We start from the raw sequence: 17,008 nt of genomic DNA, 5'->3' as shown, positions 1-17,008 counted from the left end.
GGGACTTTCAAGTGACTACCCCCAGTTCCACATCCCCCATTGCTACATACCTCAGTTCAAATTCCTGACCCTCTGTATATTATCCTTGTCTCCTCTCATACTTAATTCTGTACCCCTTTTTTCTCTCCCATCCTCTCTTCCTCCAAAGCCCCTCCCACCCTTTACCTCCTGTATTTTGTTCCCCCTTCTAATAAGCATCCACATTTTGGTCTTCTGTCTTCTTGAGCTTCATATGGTCTGTGAGTTGTACCTTGGGTGTTCTGAGAATTTGAGCTAATATCCACTTCTCAGTGAATGTACACCATGTGTGTTCTTTTGTGACTGGGTTACCTCACTCAGGATGATAATTTCTAGTTCTATCCATTTGCCTAAGAATTTCATGAAGTCGTTGTTTTTTTTTTTTATTACCTTGAGTATTTCTTATTTACATTTTGAGTGTTATTCTCTTTCCTGGTTTCCAGGCCAACATCCCCCTAATCCCTCCCTTCCCCTTCTATATGGGTGTGCCCCTCCCCATCCTCCCCCGATTGCCACCCTCCCCCCAACAATCACATTCACTGGGGGTTCAGTCTTAGCAGGACCCAGGGCTTCCCCTTACACTGGTGATCTTACTAGGAAATTCAGTGCTACCTATGAGGTTGGAGCCCAGGGTCAGTCCATGTATAGTCTTTAGGTAGTGGCTTAGTCCCTGGAAGCTCTGGTTGCTTGGCATTGTTGTTCATATGGGGTCTCGAGCCCCTTCAAGATTTCCAGTTCTTTCTCTGATTCCTTCAATGGGGGTCCTGTTCTCAGTTCAGTGGTTTGCTGCTGGCATACGCCTCTGTATTTGTTGTATTCTGGCTGTGTCTCTCAGGAGAGATCTATATCCGACTCCTATCTGCCTGCACTTCTTTGCTTCATCCATCTCGTCTAATTGGGTGGCTGTATATGTATAGGCCACATGTGGGGCAGGCTCTGAATGGGGGTTCCTTCTGTCTCTGTTTTAATCTTTGCCTCTCTATTCCCTGCCAAGGGTATTCTTGTTCCCCTTTTAAAGAAGGAGTGAAGAATTCACATTTTGATTATCTGTCTTGAGTTTCATGTGTTCTATGCATCTAGGGTAATTCAAGCATTTGGGCTAATAGCCACTTATCAATGAGTGCATACCGTGTGTGTTTTTCTGTGATTGGGTTACCTCACTCAGGATGATATTTTCCAGTTCCAACCATTTGACTATGAATTTCACAAAGGCATTGTTTTTGATAGCTGAGTAGTATTCCATTGTGTAGATGTACCACATTCTCTGTATCCATTCCTCTGTTGAAGGGCATCTGGGTTCTTTCCAGGTTCTGGCTATTATAAATAAGGCTGCTATGAACATAGTGGAACACATGTCTTTTTTATATGTTGGGGCATCTTTTGGGTATATGCCCAAGAGAGGTATAGCTGGATCCTCAGGCAGTTCAATGTCCAATTTTCTGAGCAACCTCCAGACTGATTTCCAGAATGGTTGTATCAGTCTGCCATCCCACCAACAATGGAGGAATGTTCCTCTTTCTCCACATCCTCGCCAGCATTTGCTGTCACCTGAGTTTTTGATCTAAGCCATTCTGACTGGTGTGAGGTGAAATCTCAGGGTTGTTTTGATTTGCATTTCCCTTATGACTAAAGATGTTGAACATTTCTTTAGGTGTATCTCAGCCATTCGGCATTCCTCAGCTGTGAATTCTTTGTTTAGCTCTGAACCCCATTTGGGGGGGGGTTAGGCTTTTATTAAGTTAAATCTTATTGTTGTTAACATTTATTCCTCTCTTCACACAAAAGAGAGAGAAGAATATAGATCCTGCATGACATCCAGAAGAGTACACAGTCCCAGGAGATTTTAATCTTAATGAGAAAAACACCCAACAATATTAGCTTTGTGACCATGTCTTAATAAACCAGTGATGCCTTCACTTGAAACTGAAAAGTTACTTTGCTACATGTATATCCACTCCACATACTAGAGTTTAATATAAAAATAAAATGAACAGGATTCTATGCCTTGTCTTGCCACACTAAAACATAAAAGAATGTTCTTCAGTAACCAGAGAAACCCACTCAACTATAAATAAACGGCATTATGTGCCTCAAACCAAAATCCACAAATCTCACCTGGAGAAGCAATTACATTATGTGAAACTTACCCTTTCTTTTTATTTTATTTTATTTTATTTTTTAATTTGAGTATTTCTTATTTACATTTCGAGTGTTATTCCCTTTCCCGGTTTACGGGCCAACAGCCCCCTAATCCATACCCCCTTCTATATGGGTGTTCCCCTCCCCATCCTCCCCCCATTGCCGCCCTCCCCCCAACAATCACGTTCAGTCTTAGCAGACCCAGGGCTTCCACTTACACTGATGATCTTACTAGGATATTCAATGCTACCTATGAGGTCAGAGTCCAGGGTCAGTCCATGTATAGTCTTTAGGTAGTGGCTTAGTCCCTGGAAGCTCTGGTTGCTTGGCATTGTTGTTCATATGGAGTCTTGAGCCACTTCAAGCTCTTCCAGTTCTTTCTCTGATTCCTTCAACGGGGGTCCTGTTCTCAGTTCAGTGTGAACCCCATTTTTTAATAGGGTTATTTGTCTCCCTGCGGTCTAACTTCTTGAGTTCTTTGGATATTTTGGATATAAGGCCTCTATCTGTTGTAGGATTGGTAAAGATCTTTTCCCAATATGTTGGTTGCCGTTTTGTCCTAACCTCAGTGTCCTTAGCCTTACAGAAGCTTTGCAGTTTTATGAGATCCCATTTGTTGATTCTTGATCTTAGAGCATAAGCCATTGCTGTTTTTTCAGGAAATTTTTTCCAGTGCCCATGTGTTCCAGATGCTTCCCTAGTTTTTCTTCTATTAGTTTGAGTGTGTCTGGTTTGATGTGGAGGTCCTTGATCCACTTGGACTTAAGCTTTGTAAAGGGTGATAAGCATGGATCGATCTTCATTCTTCTACATGTTGACCTCCAGTTGAACCAGCACCATTTGCTGAAAATGCTATCTTTTTTCCATTGGATAGTTTTGGCTCCTTTGTCAAAAATCAAGTGCCCATAGGTGTGTGGGTTCATTTCTGGGTCTTCAATTCTGTTCCATTGGTCTATCTGTCTGTCTCTGTACCAATACCATGCAGTTTTTATCAGTATTGCTCTGGAATACTGCTTGAGTTCAGGGATAGTGATTCCCCCTGAAGTCCTTTTATTGTTGAGGATAGTTTTAGCTATCCTGGGTTTTTTGTTATTCCAGATGAATTTGCAAATTTTTCTGTCTAACTCTTTGAAGAATTGGATTGGTATTTTGATGGGGATTGCATTGAATCTGTAGATCCCTTTTGGTAGAATGGCCATTTTTACTATATTAATCCTGCCAATCCATGAGCATGGGAGATCTTTCCATCTTCTGAGGTCTTCTTCAATTTCTTTCTTCAGAGGCTTGAAGTTCTTATTGTACCGATATTTTATTTGCTTGCTTAAAGTCACACCGAGGTACTTTATATTATTTGGGTCTATTATGAAGGGTGTCCTTTCCCTAATTTCTTTCTCGGCTTGTTTCTCTTTTGTGTAGAGGAAGGCTACTTATTGATTTGAGTTAATTTTACACCCAGCTACTTTGCTGAAGGTGTTTATCAGCTTTAGTAGTTCTCTGGTGGAACTTTTGGGATCACTTAAATATACTATCATATCATCTGCAAATAGTGACATTTTGACTTCTTCTTTTCCAATCTGTATCCCCTTGACCTCCTTTTGTTGTCTGATTGCTCTGGCTAGGACTTCAAGAACTTTATTGGATAAGTAGGAAGAGAGTGGGCAGCCTTGTCTAGTGGGATTGCTTCAAGTTTCTCTCCATTTAGTTTAATGTTAGCAACTGGTTTGCTGTATATGGCTTTTACTATGTTTAGGTATGGGCCTTGAATTCCTATTCTTTCCAGGACTTTTATCATGAAGGGGTGTTGAATTTTGTCAAATGCTTTCTCAGCATCTAATGAAATGATCATGTGGTTTTGTTCTTTCAGTTTGTTCATATAATGGATCACGTTGATGGTTTTCCATATATTAAACCATCTCTGCATGCCTGGGATGAAACCTCCTTGATTATGGTGGATGATTGTTTTGGTGTGCTCTTGGATTCGGTCTGTCAGAATTTTATTGAGAATTTTTTCATCGATATTCATAAGGGAAATTGGTCTGAAGTTCTCTTTCTTTGTTGGGTCTTTGTGTGGTTTAGGTATAAGAGTAATTGTGGCTTCATAGAAGGAATTCGGTAGTGCTCCACCTGTTTCAATTTTGTGGAATAGTTTGGATACTTTTGGTATGAGGTCTTCTATGAAGGTCCAATAGAATTGTGCACTAAACCCGTCTGGACCTGGGCTCTTTTTGGTTGGGAGACCTTTAATGACTGCTTCTATTTCCTTAGGAGTTATGGGGTTGTTTAACTGGTTTATCTGTTCCTGATTTAACTTCGGTACCTGGTATCTGTCTAGGAAATTGTCCATTTCCTGCAGATTTTCAAGTTTTGCTGAATATAGGCTTTTATAGTAAGATCAGATGATTTTTTGAATTTCCTCTGATTCTGTTGTTATGTCTCCCTTTCCATTTCTGATTTTGTTAATTTGGACACACTCTCTGTGTCCTCTCGTTAGTTTGGCTGAGGGTTTATCTATCCTGTTGATTTTGTCAAAGAACCAACTTTTGGTTCTGTTGATTCTTTGTATGGTCCTTTTTGTTTCTACTTGGTTGATTTCGGCTCTGAGTTTGATTATTTTCTGCCTTCTACTCCTCCTGGATGTATTTGCTTCTTTTTGTTCTAAGCTTCTGGGTGTGCTGTCAAGCTGGTGACATATGCTCTCTCCTGTTTCTTTATGCAGGCACTCAGAGCTATGAGTTTTCCTCTTAGCACAACTTTCATTGTGTCCCATAAGTTTGGGTATGTTGTACCTTCATGTTCATTAAATTCTAAGAAGTCTTTAATTTCTCTCTCTCTCTCTCTCTCTCTCTCTCTCTCTCTCTCTCTCTTTCTTTCTTTCTTCCTTGACCAGGTTATCACTGAGTAGAGCATTTTTCAACTTCCATGTATATGTGGGCATTCTTCCCTTATTATTATTGAAGACCAGCTTTAGCCCTTGGTCGTTTGACAAGACGCATGGGATTATTTCTATCATTCTCTATCCGTTGAGGCCTGTTTTATGACCAATTAGATGGTCAATTTTGGAGAAAGTACCATGAGGTGGTGAGAAGAAGGTATATCCTTTTGTTTTAGGATAGAATGTTATATAAATATTTGTTAAGTCCATTTGGTTCATGACTTCTCTCAGCCTGTGTACGTCTTTGTTTAATTTCCATTTCCATGTTCTGTCCATTGATGAGAGTGGGGTGTTGAAATCTCCTACTTTTATTATGTGAGGTGCAATGTGTGTTTTGAGGTTTAGTAAGGTTTCCTTTATGTATGTAGGTGCCCTTGTATTTGGAGCATAGATATTTAGGATTGAGAATTCATCTTGGTGGATTTTTCCTTTGATGAATATGAAGTGTCCTTCCTTATCTTTTTTGATGACTTTTAGTTGAAAATTGATTTTATTCGATATTAGAATGACTACTCCAGCTTGCTTCTTCCGACCATTTGCTTGGAAATTTGTTTTCCAGCCTTTCACTCTGAGGTAGTGTCTGTCTTTGTCTCTGAGGTGTGTTTCCTGTAGGCAGCAGAATTCGGGGTCCTCATTGCGTATCCAGTTTGTTAATCTATGTCTTTTTATTGGGGAGTTGAGGCCATTGATGTTGAGAGATATTAAGGAATAGTGATTATTGCTTCTGGTTATATTCATATTTGGATGTGAGATTATGTTTGTGTGCTTTTCTTCTCTTTGTTTTGTTGCCAAGACGATTAAAAATATGGGACGCTTCACGAATTTGCATGTCATCCTTGAGCAGGGGCCATGCTTATCTTCTCTGTTTCGTTCCAATTTTAGTGTATGTGTGTGGAAGCAAGTCTGGGAGAAGTTCTCTTTACATGTCTTTGAAAAATCGCGTTGGAATTTTGATGTGGATTGTGTTGAATCTAAATAAACTGTATTAAATCACAAATTTAAGCACTGAGGTGAATGTTTACAGAGAACACAAATTGTAGAGATCTGTGAGATACATTTAGAGCCTATTGTGTATCCTCCATTTTTTCATGTTTCAGAAAACCATCTTTTAGGTCATTTTACTTGTTTTTGTAATATTGGATCTACCTGGCTTGCTCTATGTCTTTTGTATAAACCTGTCGAATCTAAACATTATTCTAACTTGTGTTTTTTTTCAGTGAGAAATAATCTCTTATGACTATAGCAGAAAAAAAATTCAAAATTAAAGTAGAAAAATATTCAAAATATCTGATATAGACTAAGAAATTTTAAGAAACTGTACTAATCCCAAGTTTCAGCACTGAGATGGGGATTCTTATGCAGTAGACTTCTATTGTCTGAGCTATGCAAACCTTCAGGGCACCTCTGCCTTGAGGCTGCAGCCTTGTGTAAAATCTCCCTTCAGTTGGTTTGACTTCAGTTCATGTTTTCAATAGTTAAAAACAATTTTTATTTTTTAGAAAGACTGCACTTGCCTCCTATGATCAAGAAATCAAACTCCAGCAACAAAGCACCACTCCCAGCAGCCATCTGGAATTGCTCCTCACTGTGCTGTGAGCTTATTTGTAAGGACAACTTTTAGCAGACACTATCCTAGGAGTCATTTCTGCAGAGGGTCTGCATGTTTTCTTATAAATTTTCATAGCACAAATTACTAAGCTCAATTTAGTTCCTTAACTTTTTGTTTTCTACAAATGGTAATACGTGTTTGTAGATTGCTCTGTGACTGATAGCTGATGTAGTTTTCTTCCAACATGCAAACTTTGACCAACAAATTTAACGTTATCAGCTTTTAAACATAAAATAGACCTTTAAAATAATTAATTTTATGATGGCGGATAACTACTTCTAAGTAAATCTAGATGCGGTTAGGTTAAATATTAGGTTTCATTTAGGAGTTGAGCAGAAATCACCACATCTGTAAGAAGAATCCCAGGTGTCAGACTTTCTGCCCTACTATCCAGTGGCAACCACTGAGTCTGTTATGTAATGGGTGCAGATTGAATATTTGCTTGATGCATATCAACATGTAAAAAGCACTATTCTTTACTATTGTGGTATTGAACATAAGAGTTTTAGTAAGTAAACCAGTTAAATATTTATGATCCAGAACACTTTTGAGGGAATTACAGGCTTCTGTTCAGTTTTCTACCATGAGAACTTAACTCCAGTTGATTACAAAATATTTTAAAACTGTGCCTCAGTTGTTTTCTGACAACACAGCTTCACCAATAATTTATAATCATTTCAACTATAATTTTGAGTAAGAAATCAAATGTTTGAATGAGTTTATGAGAAGCCCTGGTGCTCAGTAATTTTATCATGTGCATGTGTTTCCTTTTAAAAATTAACAGAATAATTAATGTAAGCCATTCCTGAATCTAATAAAAAGGAAGTCCAGAGTCATAAAACAGCAAGCTTGTATGGTACTGCTTCATCCTTTGACATTGGAGTTTCAGTGTAGAGATAGGAACCACAAGCTGAGTACATGAAGAAGACAGAGAAATTCTTCATGTGTTATAGGAGGAGTTAATACCAAGAACAGAAAAGCAAATTAACTTGAAATCTTGGAATCATAAAGCTATAAAAATATTCCAAAAGGAAGCAATTAATCAATCAAACGACATGCTTCATGACAAACATAGCAGCTGGATGTGTGGCACACAGTTTTAAGCACTGCACCTGGAAGGCAGAGCCCAGTGGATCTCTGTGTTTGAGGCCACCCTGGTCTACATAGCAAGTTCCAGGACAGCGGGGGGGGGGGGGGGGGGAGGGGGGAGGGGTACAGAGAGAGATCCTGTCTCTAACAAAACAAAATAGAAACAATGAATCAAACAAAAGGACACCAAACCAAACCATTCTACCCGTCCAGATAAAAGAGAAAAAGAAAAGAAAAAGAAAAAAAAGAAAGGAAAAACATAGTAACAGTGTAATGACTATATGCATATACCCAATAAATAGTTGACTAAACTTTCTCAAAATATCTGCTAGCTAAGTAAGTGGAAAAAAAATGAAGCTGCACTAAGACACAATGAGTAAAATATCAATAAGGGTTACATGACTTAGTTTTTCATGTATCTATTTTTATCACAATGTATTAATATACCAAATATAAATTTTATTTTGTATGTCTCAGTTAATATTTAAAATTATGCAAAATAGAATGGATAATTTTCCCAGTGGGCATTCTTTTTTTTTTATAAAGTTTTGTCATTTCTGGAGACTCTTTAAGTTATTAGATATTTTTCTTTCAATTTCTCTATAATTTTTGCATATAAATAGTAGCTTAATTTTATTGTCTTATACATTGACAATGCCTCTGACTTTTAAATGATTCATTATTATGTTATTTCTGCAGAGAAAGTAATCTATTCTAAGTCATAACACTCATACCTTCAAAATCATACAAGTAGCCCTATCCACTAAATATTTTCACAATTGTTTTAATTTAGGAGAATGTTTTAGGAAAGAGTTTCTATTACCAAGAAAAATATTTATCTAAAGTTAGGAAATTAATTCCTTATTTCAGTTCATTACTGTATAATTCAAAATTAATGAAAGTTCATATATAATACATGTAAGCAGAAATGAAAACATAAAACATATTCATTATCATATATCTGAAGTCTATTGCTTAAAGAAATGTATGCTAAATATAATAGTGGTGTGTCATGGGATAGTAATTTGCATGAGAGTAGATTTTAAGCACTCTTATACACATGAAACTGGAGGATAGTTCTGTGACAGTATTAGTGGACTGAAGTGTACAAATCACTATGTACATGTATGATGTATCAAGGAAAGGATAGCAGAGGATTGTACTATAGGTGTAAATGTGCATGATAAAAACAGTTCTATTAAAAAGTGAACAAAATTTCCCAAACATGAACAAACTGACTTGGAAGCAAGCAGAACTCAGAAGGCCAATTGCAACTTCTCAGTCAACCAGAGATGCAGTTTCAAGTAGGTGCTTCAACAACTCTTTCTTACAGTGCAGTTAGCCTTTAAATCTAAGCCTGCATTGTTATTTTTTTTTAATTTCATGTACTATTGACTGGATCATATCCCTCACCAATGATTAGTCTTTGAAAACAGTGCTTTGAAATTATTATAGAGCATGTCATTCCATAAATTAAATAAGTGATGAAGTCACGATGTTGAGGTTGTTTTCTTTCTCTCAGTTCTGAGTTTTGTGGCACTGGGATGAAACCCTGAGTTTGGCCAGTGCTAGGCTAGCACTCTAGGCCTAGCTGCCTCTTCCCACATTTTGTCTTGTTTTGTTTGAGGTGGTTTATGGTTGTGTAGCTCTGGCTGGCTGGATATTCCCAAGTCTTTGAACTTTTGATGATTTTCATGGTTCTGACTCCTTAGTGCTAGGGTTATAGGCATGAGCCACTAGGTTCAGTCAAAATTTTAATACCACTAATAAGAAAAAAATCTTTGCTGAGAATTCATGTCTTTCCCCTCAAATCTTTGGTTAAAGTTAAACAAGGAAGCAGAAGTAGGCTTGAAAGTTTTAAAGTTCATTTATTTATTAAGAAAAGTTCAAAAACTTTATGCTGAATTAATTATATCAATATCGGACATTACAAGGATTTAATCTATGCAGACCACCATGAGAACCTACTGTTAATTTTTAAACTTTGAAACATTTACTAGTTACTTTTAAATAATTTGTTGATTACCAATGTATGAACATTTTGCTTTTCTACTGCTGCTAATAGTTAATTTTAAAATAACATCTTTTATTTATTTTTGAAAATGTTATACATTTCTAAAATCTATTATGATCCTTTTATCAATCAATACTCACCTGTCTCACCAGATGTGCCCTTGAAGGGGAGAATGACATGGCAGTGGTAGGAGTAACTGTGCTGGTATTACTTGACACATACCATAGTCACCTAGGAAACAACCTCAGCTGAGGAATAGACTCCATCAGATTGCCTTTTCGGCCTGTCTCTGGGGAAATATTCTTGATTTCTAGTTGTTATTGGAAGGCTCATCCAGTATGGGTGATACCATCTTGAAGCAGGTGGTCTTGGCTTGTAAGATAGTTGATCATGTCAAAGGAAGCAAGCTTATAGTCAGGCTTTTGCCTTGTGTCCCTACTTTGGTTTGTCTTGATGATGGACTATAGCTTGTAATCTCAATAAAACCATCCTTTTCTAGGTTATTTCTGGTCAGTGTTTTATTATAGTAATGGAGAAGTAGGTATGCTTATAATCAAGCACTTTCTGATTGGGTCCTGGTCCATAGGTAGGATTTCGTGCCTGGTACTATAAACCTGTTCATGAACCAACTATTTTTTAAACAGTTGAATTGCTGTAATTGCTGGTCAGGACAGAAATTTGTTCTACTTTGTAATGTAATGTAACATATGGTTTTCTCTTTGACGTGTAAATCCTTTACTTAATAAACACACTTTTGTGGACATTTGACTTAAATTGCTAGGCTATTACATTTTCATTTGACATACACACATTATACACATAGCACAATTTTTTTGTGGTAAAAAATTTAGTAACATTTTTTGGGTTTTGAGCTAATGGTTATTTTATACAATGTATCACCCAGTGGATCAGAGGTAGAAAAGAGCTTGCTACATTATTTTAAATATTATTACAATTGACCTGAGATAGTGTTGATTTCTAAATAATCAATTTTCCACCCTCTACATGGATAAGTTTGCCTCATGTAAATGTTTGATTGCTACTGGCTTTAATTTTTAAAAAATCTATTTTAACTCCTAATTGGAACTTCATATTGGAATAAATATTAAGTATGATAATATTTAATTAGAACAATTAACTAGTGTCTTGGCTTTTGATTGCAAGTTTGCAAAAATAAAATTGGTTTGATTGCTGGGAAGATGGTATCACCAGAATTTAAAGTGAGGTTTCATGAAGCCTCTGTGGCAGCCACATCATAGTGATGTCACATCAGTCTTCTCTTGAAGACTTTATGTATAAAGAGTGTGAGTATTTGTTGAACTCTATGACACTATGCACACCTATCTTATCAAAGTGCCATGTCATGAACACATGCACAGTGACTACAGTAGCGTGTGCCCTTACTGCTGTTCTTAGTCCTCACTGTAGTGATTACTGTGTAGCCATCACTCCTGCCTTTGAATGTAACTACTACTGGTCTGGTGGAGTTCCTATCTGTAATTCAAGATCTTAGTTCATGTCTGCTTGTTTGAAAATGCTCAGGACTTAAAGATCTTTTCATGATTGATAGTATCTCATTTTGAGCTTGGATTTCCTGTTGTTCAAGCCAAAAAAAATTCCCTGGCCAGAATAAATTTGTATAAATATTAGATGTGCTAAGTAACAGCTATAAGAGTTTTAAAATGCAAGATTGGAGGTATATCTTCAGTTTTATTTTTAAGAATTTTACATATGAGTGTTGGATTTATGTCACTTCTATCTATCCCTTCTTACCTCTTCCAGCTTCCCCTACTACTCTCTCAAATTCATGACCTTTCTTATATCTACACACACACACACACACACACACACACACACACACACACACACACGCACACACACACCCTGAGTCTAGTCTTGCTCATAGTTATGTATTTAGCAGTGACCACTTGGGATTAAATATACTGTCAGAGGCTGGCTCCTCAAGAAGATTAATTCTCCTTTTCTTATAATTATGCCATTAATTTCCAGTAGCTTTCTTATCTAAGCACAGGGAACTATGATGTTTCTCATATCCGTGTTGACATGGCAACTGGTGTTGTCATTGTCATTATGAATATCTTTTTTAAAAAATTAATCATTTTGTTAACATTTCAAATGATATCCCCATCCTGATCTCCCCTCCATGAATCCCTCCCTAAACCTCCCCTTTGCCTCTAAAAAGGTGCTCCCCACCCACCCACGTACCCACTCATGCCTCTCCCCTGTAAGATACCCGTTCTCTGGGCATCCAGTCTCCACAGGAACAGCCGCGTCACTCCCACTGATGCCAGATGAGGCAGTCTCTGCTAAATGTTTGGACTGGACCATGTGTATACTTTGACTGATCATTTAGTCCCTGGAACTCTGAAGTGTCCTTCTCCTGACTCTTCCACTGGGGTCCCCAGGCTCAGTCCAATGGTTTGACTGTGAGTGTCTGCATCTGCCTTAGTCAAGTGCTGGTAGAGCCTATCAGAGGACAGTCATACCAGACACCTGTCTGGAAGCACATCTTGGCATTAGCAATAGTGTGAGGGCTCTGGTGTCTGTGGATGGAATGGATGGATGGTGTGGTGTGGTGGTGTCTGTGGATGGGATGGATGGTGTGGTGTGGTGTGGTGGTGTCTGGGGTTGGAATGGATGGTGTGGTGTGGTGGTGTCTGTGGATGGATGGATGGTGTGGTATGGTGTGGTGGTGTCTGAGGTTGGAATGGATGGTGTGGTAGGGTGGGGTGGTGTCTGGGGTTGGAATGGATGGTGTGGTGTGGTGGTGTCTGTGGATGGATGGATGGTGTGGTGTGGTGTGGTGGTGTCTGGGGTTGGAATGGATGGTGTGGTGTGGTGGTGTCTGTGGATGGGATGGATGGTGTGGTGTGGTGTGGTGGTGTCTGGGGTTGGAATGGATGGTGTGGTGTGGTGTGGTGGTGTCTGTGGATGGATGGATGGTGTGGTGGTGGGGTGGGGTGGTCTCAGGTTGGCCTTGCTTTCAGCCTGTGCTTCACCTTTGTTGCTGCATTTCCTTTTGACAGGGACAATTCAGGGTTAAAAAAATTTAAAATTAGTGGGGGCTCCATTCCTTAACTTGGGGCATTCATTTTGTTGAGATTTCATGGATGTAACTTTCGTGCACTATATAGAGTATACTATTTTATAGTAGACCTCTTGGTACCCTGACTTTTACTATGTTTCTGTACCATCTTTTTGTGATGTCCCCAGAGCCTTAGGTGCAGGGATTGTGTTGTAGATGTATCAATTCAGGTCAAGCATTTCCGGGACAGTTGTTCTCTGAATTTAAGCAGTTGTAGATTTCTGTGACTGTCTCCATGTTCTTTTTCCATAAAAGAAACTTCTTTGATGAGGGGTGAGAGCTGTACTTCTCTGTAGGTAGAAGAATAAACACTTAGAAAGCTGTTAGGGATTAGATTATACTGGGAAACGATCACCTAGCCAGCCACATGTAGTTGGCTAGACTTATAGGATGAGGCATGAATGCCTTTTCAGTAAGCCAATTAGATTACTGCTAGTTACCTGTAAGCTGTAAGTGCCACTGTTGCAACCTAGGGAATATTTTACCTTGCTGGTCTTTGTGGTGGTTCACAGGCATTAGCTGGGTAGGAATATTGATTGCCTTCCGCTCAGAAGCTTATATAGCAGCTTCAGGTGCTCCGGGAGCTAATCCACATGGAAGCTTCGAAGTTCGTTTCGGTTCAATCTTTTTTCAATTACTGTGCCAGGGGAGTGTGGCGTCTTCAGCAATGGAGCCTCACCTTTACGTTCTGGAAGGCAACCCAGGCTCAGGGCAGAAGCCTATGTCATTTTGGAAGTTTATTTCTCTCTCCTGTCAAACAACTCAATGCAAGGCTCACCATGCCTGGCACAGGAGATTTTGAGATTGTACCTCCTTGTGGCGCACAGGGTGGGTGGCACTGTCATGTCAAGTGGAATAACTTTATTTTATAAACATGTGCACACACAGTAGCATAAATATTTTCTGTACAGATAAAATATTTCCTGTAATTTTTTTGTGGCCATTTCAAGCACCTTTGTCCCTGGCTCTTCCTCTCCCCAGGTAAATATCCACTCTTTGTTTTATCAATTTTCCTCTTCATTTAATGCATTTTGACCAGATTCATCCTCCACTACTTTCTCATTTACGCCTCTCCTTTCTTCAAGAAAGATCTTTTAAATAAAAATTAAAACATGCTATTTTTAGGAAGACAGAGGAAGAGAGAGAATAAAAAAGCATATTTACTAAGAATCTTCATAGCCCGAATGACCCAAATTAGCAAGATGGAATATTACATTTAAACCTCATAAACACTTTATGTAACATGTAGTACCAAATGCCAAAATATTTTGTGAATTTTAAGTGGTAACACATTTGAAGGAATGAAAAGTCATTCTGGACTGACTAAAATGCTGGACAAAATGCAATTGTAAGGTAAAGATCATTAAGAGAAATTTCCAACTACAGGAGTCATGTGACAGACTAACAAGATAACTGCAGAAGTCTGACAAGAGGATATAAATCAAATAAAAATATAAGTGAAGTTTCTTCCCCTTTAAAAACATCTCTTTGATCCCAAAAGTCACTTCTGGCCACATTTCACAGTCTAACTGATGGTTGAGTTCAATAAAGCTAACAGGATGCTTTTTCCTTAAGTATAATCCCTTCCTGAAATTTAAACAAATTCTAAATTTCATTATAAAAATGTGAAAGTGTATAAATTCAGAAAGAAAACAAACATGACATAAGTTCATAATTAAAATAATCAAAACAAGCTCGACCCCTCTGGAGCTCTATCTCTGCGCTGATTAATGGGAAAGGAGGAGACTCTTCATCTGGTCTTGATAGCACACTGGTTAGGAGGGGTTAGCCTGCTGAATACTGACTACGGTGGTGTAACTGCAACAAGAGCAAACCCTAAAGCAAGCCGGATCCATGCTGCTCATACTATTGTTCAACTGGAAATTTCACTCAGTTCCATATTCAAAATTTAAAATTCAATTTCAAAATTCACAGCAAACCTGTTTTCCATTGTGAACATGTGGGCTAAGAGAAAGTGTGAACTTTGTTACCTTCCAGTCAAGCTCTTAGTGTTGAAGGCTAGAAAAAAAATTTACTTTGTCTTAGAATTAAATGTGGTGGGCTTTATTTATTTGAGATCTGCCTGGTTCCATAACTGTATGGATAATCTGAACAAAAGACACTTGATTTCTCTTTTTATTGGGCCAAAATGACACTTTTTCCAAGTTAATGCCATGTTTAATTTTTTCATACTTGGTTGCTTTGGTGTCCAACTAACATAATTTGGATAGATGAGAGTTAGGAACCAGTTTTTCTCTGACTTCCTCTTCAATAGTCTCAATCTGCTTGGAGGTGCCCAGAGTTGATTTCACTAGAGGACTGTTAACAGAGAACAAGTTTTATTCCATTTAGAGATTCTACTCAATTAGTGACGTATGCCTCATTATTCATGGCATACTCCTCAGTTAAATACAAATTACTATATCATCAGTTTACCTGAAGCTAAGCAGCCATTAGAAAATGGCCAATACCCACGCGATCATAGACAAAGAGAGGAATTTTCAATAACAATATTACTATAAACCTATAAGCACCTTGTAATTCATTTCATCTTTTACATATGTTATTATCAGAGAGAAAGAACAAACTGCAATGCTTTTGGAGTCAAAAATCACCGCTTAATGCCAGAAATACTAATTTAAAATAATTGTCATATAAAAACAGAGTGACATTTAATCACTGCTATCAAACACTAATTTATGACTGGATGAGCTTATCCTAATGTTAAAAATGTCTGCTTTAATTACATGCGTTGTGTACTGTCTGTAGATATTGTTTCAATATTTAGTATCTGTTACCCTTCCCTCTGCAATGGTCAGTTTATTTTCCTGGTTCTTAACATCCCAGACCTTATCTCTTACTACCCCCAACCCATGTTTTTGAGCAGTCTATTCCACTTTCTCTGCCTTCCAAATACTGGGGCTCCAGGCATGTTCAATTACAGCAGACTCACTTCATTAATATCAATTGCAAGAACATCTAACATTTATTTAGTTAAGTACTCTAAAACTTTACTTATCCTCACGAATAAGTTTCCTTATCAAAGCCCACATCAATTATTCCCAGATTTATTTCAATCTGGATAGAAAACTGAATGGCTGAAGAAAAAATCTAACCACTTTAAAACTTAGTTTTTTCATTCATCTATCACAAACTTGAACTGAGCATTTGAGACTTTTCATGCCTCTGGAGTTTGTGATAGATATAAAATTGAATTGAACAAAATATATAACTGTTTTGTGGATTCATTTTAATTCCTTATTAATTTTTGACCATCTATTTTGCATTTGGCATTTTAAACTCAGGAGTAATGTGAATGAAGGAAAAGCCTTTCTACAAAATGATATTTAAAAATGATTTAGAATTTGCAATTAAAAGTAAGTTCGTTTGCAGATTTGTTGGGAATGGACTAACAAAAATTGAGACATTAGGATTGTAGTATATGCAAGAATAAATTAATATACATACTAGACACAATCTACAGATATTACAAAAGAGAGGTATTGGGAAGACTTTGGTATAGTCAGATAGTGAACATTCTGCTCTAAATCAAAATGACCACCTCAAACAAAGGATGTGTGACTCTGGGAAGGATAATGTGTGCTGTAAGTCTGGAAAAATCATTCTTACAGGTATTAGAAATAATTATTTTTTTATGTTTTACCTTAAGTACCATTAATGTTGACCATATTTTAATTATCTATGAAGAAGATCATGCTATCTTTTGTTTTTGTCCCTTAAAAGCATTCTAGAGTGTGTCTGCTTACACAACTCTATACTCATCCCATACTCTAGATGCTGCTTGCCTTTCTTCATTCACCTAGAATTGATCTCTGCCTCTTTCTGAACCATTTTCACACGTTCATCTTGTGATTTCATCACACACACCAGGAAATAGCCTGACCAGATGCAGACAGAAAGCATTACTCTCTTTTAACACCGTTATTTGAATTTCAAAGAAGAGGAAATGATCTTTAATTGTAAATTGAAATGTCCTTTGCAGGTGCAAAGAGAAACTTTGGCTGCCTTGCTTAATAACCTGTGCCAAGGGGTCAAAGCTGAACCAAAAGGAGAGTATAATTTAATAAACGACGGATTTAT

The 17,008-nt window shown here is 37.6% G+C and overlaps 1 protein-coding gene and 1 non-coding gene across 3 annotated transcripts in view; one reads left to right on the top strand and one right to left on the bottom strand.

Moving 5' to 3' along the window:
• Csnk2a2ip (casein kinase 2 subunit alpha' interacting protein) overlaps nucleotides 1-17,008 on the top strand; it is a 125,815-nt gene that overhangs the window by 87,044 nt on the left and 21,763 nt on the right. Inside the window, exon 2 of one of the 2 annotated variants that reach the window (NM_001398858.1) lies at nucleotides 6,589-6,693. The exons of the other annotated variant lie outside the window; for it this stretch is intronic. The gene's annotated coding sequence lies outside the window, so the exon portion shown is untranslated. The remainder of the gene's footprint in view (nucleotides 1-6,588; nucleotides 6,694-17,008) is intronic. 2 annotated transcript variants of the gene reach the window in all.
• LOC120095814 (U6 spliceosomal RNA) lies at nucleotides 5,889-5,992 on the bottom strand. Its single transcript, XR_015633829.1, has one exon. It is a non-coding gene; the product is annotated as a U6 spliceosomal RNA (small nuclear RNA).

This window comes from Rattus norvegicus, chromosome 11, assembly GCF_021556685.1.
Source record: "Rattus norvegicus strain SHRSP/BbbUtx chromosome 11, alternate assembly SHRSP_T2T, whole genome shotgun sequence".
NCBI lineage: Eukaryota > Metazoa > Chordata > Mammalia > Rodentia > Muridae > Rattus > Rattus norvegicus.
The sequence above is the reverse complement of the archived record's forward strand: the minus strand, read 5'-3'. Positions and strand labels throughout refer to the sequence as shown.